The 5,954-nt window shown below is 36.9% G+C and overlaps 1 protein-coding gene across 1 annotated transcript in view; it reads right to left on the bottom strand.

Moving 5' to 3' along the window:
* Nucleotides 1-4,179: 4,179 nt before the first annotated feature.
* LOC106525423 (serine/arginine repetitive matrix protein 3) overlaps nucleotides 4,180-5,954 on the bottom strand; it is a gene marked incomplete in the record, with an annotated part of 69,330 nt that continues 67,555 nt past the window's right edge. The window contains 1 exon segment of the mRNA XM_014019663.1: nucleotides 4,180-4,811.

Below are 5,954 nucleotides of genomic sequence, written 5' to 3'. Positions count from 1 at the left end.
GGGGGAGTTACAGTCAAAATGGCTTGGGTCCCTTTGAAAGAACATTAATTGTGTTAATAAATATGTGAGATGTCCTAGTTATTGTCATACGTCCATGGTCTCGTGTTTGACATTCAGTAATAATGAACAARAAGACAACTGGCCCCTCTTTGGGCTCTTTTCATCCATCGTGTGTGTGTGTGCGCTGGGGGGCGTTGGCAGTAAGAAGGGCCTCCCCACAGAAGAGCTCAGAGCAGCTGCAGCAGACAAACATCACAAGCCTCATCAATAAATTGTTTTTCCAATGAGTTTTTCTAAAATCTCTGTCATGTAGAATGATTGAATCATTTTGGTGTTTGAAGCTGAGATTGACTCACTGCTGCCCCCCTGTGGCTGTAAGTGGTTCACACTGAGGAAACTTATCCACTCACCACAAGAAACAATTATTTTTATTTTAAAAACACATTCTGGTCACGAGGATGACCATGAGGATATCAAGTGGAGACATGTCTCAGGTGTTGGTTTAACCTTTTTCTGACACACATCTGGTAAAAATGTTCGCGGTACCTTAAAAAACCTGTGGATACCGAGCTTTTCAGGTGGTGGCCCCGAGGCTCTGCAACTCTCTGTCCATTCGCTGCTCAGATTCCTCTGACTTAAGACATTTTTATTCAAACAGGCCTTTAGTTAAGCTTTGTTTACTGTTTTTTTTAATTGCCATCCATTATATTTACTCACTGTTTTATTGGTTTTAGTTATTTTACTTTCTGTTAAGCACTTTGTGATGTTCGTGTGTGTGAAAGGTGCTATACAAAAAACACTGACAATGAAAATAATGCAAAAATCCAAAATTGTGAGCCAATAATAAGTTTTAGACTTTGACTTGATCTAGTCGTTCTGTTTTCTGTTTTAATTATTGTGTTTGTGTCATAATTGAGAGTATTCCTGGTTAAACTTTACTGTTTTGTGTAGCCTATTTTCACAGYCAGATTTGAAAGAAAAACATCTGCTGATCAAGACTGCCTAAAAACCAGAGATAATAGGGCCTGACTTCTCCTAGTTCATTTGTACTTCTAGTCTTGGTTAACATGCACCCGTATGGTCATGGGTATGAAAAGAAGTTGCCTGCTGCAGGTGTTTTCATATCCACAACATCAACCTCTCCAACTTTAATTATTTTGTGAACAAGAAGCTYAGATAACTGTTTGACTATATTTATAAATGTCTGCTTCCAGCAATCAGATTCTGGACGGGAGTAAGATGAAGCAAAATGCAGCGTCTGAGTGCTTTGAGCAAAAGCAAACACGCCCACAATCTTCTGTTTTTAAAGGTAAGACTTTAATTTTTAATTGTCATCGTGCTTAGAATAAATTGTAATACATCTGCAGATCATGTTACTTTTGCTATTTATAATATAGTGTATACGTGCAAAACTGCTTCATTAAAATCTCAGTAGAGATAAATCTGATACCTATCAGCCATTTTTTTGTTTTTTCCTCTGCTTTTCTGTTCCCTCACTCTTCACAAGATCAACTAGGAAGCTACATTTATAAAATAAAAACAGGTTTAAAGCTAATTTTAAGCTTTCAGTGAGAGCATTCATGCAGTTTGTGAGCTTTTTACACATGATTTTCCTCCAGTGGTCACAAGGAGTAGCAAGAAGCCAATAAYGACACCTTAGAGGTTTTTCAGAGACACCTTTCAGGAAAAAGGATTGACTTTTCATATTAATAAAAGCATGTCTGTTCATCAGCACACAGCTGCTTCTAGCCAAGCCTTTCTGTGACTTTTCAACACGGTGGATGAAACGACTCTAAGTGGGGCCGGTGAATGACTACAAGGTAACACAAACTGTGATGAAAAATAAGAGTACCAAAGCTGTTACACAGWACAATCCAACGTCACTTTAACCCAGGATCTGTCACAATCATCCTGCTGTTTGAGAGTCCCAACGTTTAAAACATCTTAGTGTTTGGTGACAAAAGACAGCATCATCTAATGCTACATACTGTGGATGCTGCTTAAAAAACAAGGCCAAACGACATGCTCCTCTTGTACCACATCCACACTGAGCGGCTCAGTTATACATTTTCAACAAGCGTAAGCACTTGAAGTAGGAACGAATAGTCAGGAACAGAGCAGAGACCGCCACCTGGGGGACATCATGCACATTGAAATGTAAAGCAGAGAAGAGGAGCATGTGTTTAACCACTTGTGATTTTACAGGAGCTTTGTTGGACGCCTGGAAGAGAAGAGGATCTATCGCYGAGCAGAGCATGTGCTTGAGTTGAAAAAAAAGACAACTTTATTGACAAGAGGAAAAAAACTATGACATACCCAGTTAACCTACTTGATCCAGTTCCAAAGCATTTGAGTGCTTTTTATGTAAACGAGACAAAGAGATTTGGGCATTTATTAATGGGAAAATACAACGTAAACTGGTAAGGAAAAAAGAAAAGATGGATGAAATAAGCAGAGAGAAGAAGAAAGGGATTAGACGAGACCTCAGAGACACATGCAAACTGGAGTGGGAGGAAAAAAGCAGGGCTCAGTTCTCAGGAGTGGGTGTTTGGAGCCCAGTTTAGAGGCAAATTTATCAGAGAAAGTTGATTTCACAAGCGACGGCTGTTAGATCTCCTGTAAAAGACGCCTTTTGGCTCATTTCARCATCATCTGTCAGCCTACCGCTGCTCTAACGATCCACTTACAGCAGGGAGGAGCAAAGTTGTTTCCAWTAAAGCACAAAGCTATTTACAGCTCGTCAGGGGAATGGTCTTTTAGGTGATCAGAGCCCAAMAGAAAGCCTCATGTTGTAAACAAACAAGGTGCAGCTCTGAACCCAACAGGTCGACAGAACCAGACACCTCATTTCTGACTCTTTATGTTCGGGACAAACTACTTCTACAAAACATGAAAAAATACTCATTTTAAAAAGTTATTTTTACTGGTTTTACATTTGCTGTGTCATATATAGGTAGAGAAGACAAGATCATGTTCAGTTAATTTATCAATTATATTTCCCAATTATTTAAGTATATAAGTCTCTAAGATAACTTGTCTGGATGCATTTTCTTAAAAAAGATTTGAGCTCATCTAAATAAAAACTAAAATCAGGACTTTGTATTTAGATTTGGAGTTAATATAGTTAATGTATTCATTTAACAATCCTTCATTTTCCTATTTATTGTCAAATAATAGTTATGACTGTTTCATTTAACTGCTTAAGACCTTTTGTTAATATTTAATGTCAATCTTCAGTTCCCATCCAGTTTTTGATTTTTCTCTTTCCGCAGCTTTGAAAATACATCAAAAATACATCTAAATATAACTTTTGGCAGCGGTACAAAAAYTGTTCCCACTCAAATTAAGGATGAAACAAGCGAGAAAAAGCAGCTCTATAATTTAGACAAACTTTACCGGAGAAACATCAAAGTTTTTAAAAAGTTACATGAAGTTGGGCTTTACATCCATTTTTACATGATTAGTTTATAACTTTTAACCATAAAATATTCAACTTATAATGATGTTACTTTTCAACTTAGGAGATGYCTAAATTAAAAAAATCTCCCAGTCTTTACACTTCTAAACATTTTACACATCAAAACATTGATATTTGATCAATTTAGATTATTACAAATGTAAGATAAATGTAGGATTATTGGCCAGCATCTGCATTAAATTAATATTCACAAACCTACTTATAACAACACTGCTTTTACATTTATAGAAGAAGAGTCTGTTCCAGTATTTTTCAAAGGTAATAAAATAAATCTAAAATTTATCAGTATTAGTTAAAACTATTTTTTCTTAAGATTTATGTTTATTCATAGATTTTTATTCTTTTTTTCCTGCTGACATAACTTAAGAACATTTTGCTGATTAAAAAAGAAAGATAAAAAGATGAAACAGGAAAGTGATTTTTAGTTTTCAGTATCTATTCAGAGTAAAGATAAAAAAATCACCACTCTGTATTTTTTGACTATTTTTATTGTATCTATTTCAGCTCCTCAAAATCTTCTGGATGTAAAAATGTTAAATGATCTTAGACTTTTACAAATTTGTAAAATCAGCTGATGTCATTTGTCCATCTGACCCATCTATGATCAAACCAGTATGACACAGCAAATGTTTGGACAAGTCAAACTTTCTTGATTTTTTCTTTTTATATATTTTAGGTGAGCAGAGGCTTAAAAGCAGAAACATTTTTTTCTAATTTATTCAGAATCCTTTTGAGAAAATTACAGTTTTCCACGACACATTATATGCTAAATGTTAGGCTGTGACTCGGGGGATGTGTGCTGGAAAAAAGCCCTCTACAGTGACCTTTCTTCTCTTGTCTCCCTCCCTCGCTTACTGGCACACAACAAGAAAAACTAAAAAAACAACAACAACTAAACAAACTGACAAAAAGAGAGAGGAAAAAAAAGCAACAAGATGGCAGAGGAGTTGAAAAAAACAGAGCCAGAAACAAAGCGACGGGAGCTTTTCACACAGGACGCGTCAAAAATCAAAGTGGTAATATTTATACCWTGACCCAGATTTTAGAGATAAAAATATTTTCATGTCTAAAGAGGAGAGTTCATGTAAACCAACACAAGAGAACACGTTAAAAGATTTGAAAACTGTGGTAGAAACCGCTGGACTGGGTGGGGGGAGTAAAACAGAGGAGATTACGTACATCGTTCCCCTTCTCGCCCTCGCCGTGTGTGAGTCTGGCCTTGCCATTGCGACTCCACTGGTTGTGATCCCCGTTGTGTCTYGCAGCAGGATTGTTTGGAGCCGGTGACGTGCCCGATGCCTTCTGTCCGTCTGCCTTGTGCTTGGATTTTAGTCTGCAAGGAGCGCAGACACGAGTTTATTGATTTACAACGCACAACCGGAACGAGAAATACGCACATCCAAACCATCAAGGTGCCCAGCTAGCATGGGATAAAAAGGGCCTCCATAACACAAGTTTGGCTCATTTATTTACACCAGCTGACGTTTTAAGCACGTCTGATGAAGAGCTGTGCTCAAAACGTCACCTGGTGTAAATAAATGAGCCAAACATGAAGTCCTGTGGTGTATAAGTCCCTTTTTTGTCTTTGCCATATTTACAAATCCTGCAATTCTTTTTGATAAACTGAGGGATTTGTGAGCACAAGTTACATTGAAGTTTTATTAATTTCCAATACGCTTAAAGGAATGGTCTGATGATTTCTGAAGTGATGTTATGTCAAGTATTTATCATTAGTTAGTACTTATTTAGTGGTGAWATCAGATAAAGAAGTATTTAAAAAGGGACGGACATCTTCTCGGAAGCTAGGCTAATGGCTAACAACTAACCCAACAACAACCCATAATGACGTTGTGTTAAGTTTTATTTCGATGTGTTTTTGTTGATAGGTTTATTTTGTATGGTTGTATTGATTTGACTTTTTTATGTCTGTATAACAGGTCTGTCTTGCTAATGAGACAATTGTGTTTCAACGAGACTAATCTGTAAATGTAACAGGGGGTGTTTGACTGAGAAAACAACTACAGGCTAAATAAATAACAGCATGTTAGATGGGGTCATCCCTAAGTTTCCAACACAGAAATTGACAACAAGTGGGAAATCAATAGCAGATGTTAATATCGGCCAAGTCTTACTTATCAGATACTGATGTTAATGCAGATACTGTATATTGTGCATCCCTATAAAGTACTATTATTATAGAACATCGCTTCAAAAATCACCTGAAATTGGGCCTCATACAAGAACATGTTCGTATTCTTATCCTGAATTTCTCTTAGTTTTGTTCGTATGAAGGGTTCGTACGAACATGTCTCATCAGATTCAACAAAGTCTTCTATCATCAGGAAAAGTGTGTAAATGAGCAGCGGAAACTGATGAATGTGTATCAGCTGCTAGTGCATGAGGAAAAGAGATTAGCATAATTACCACCCTAAAAACACCATGAAAGGCTACGTTTCCTGCCCCACATACCAGGAAG

Source organism: Austrofundulus limnaeus, unplaced genomic scaffold, assembly GCF_001266775.1.
Source record: "Austrofundulus limnaeus strain Quisiro unplaced genomic scaffold, Austrofundulus_limnaeus-1.0 Scaffold225, whole genome shotgun sequence".
Classification (NCBI taxonomy): Eukaryota; Metazoa; Chordata; class Actinopteri; order Cyprinodontiformes; family Rivulidae; genus Austrofundulus; species Austrofundulus limnaeus.
Note: the sequence above shows the minus strand (reverse complement) of the source record. Positions and strands in the feature narration are given on the sequence as shown.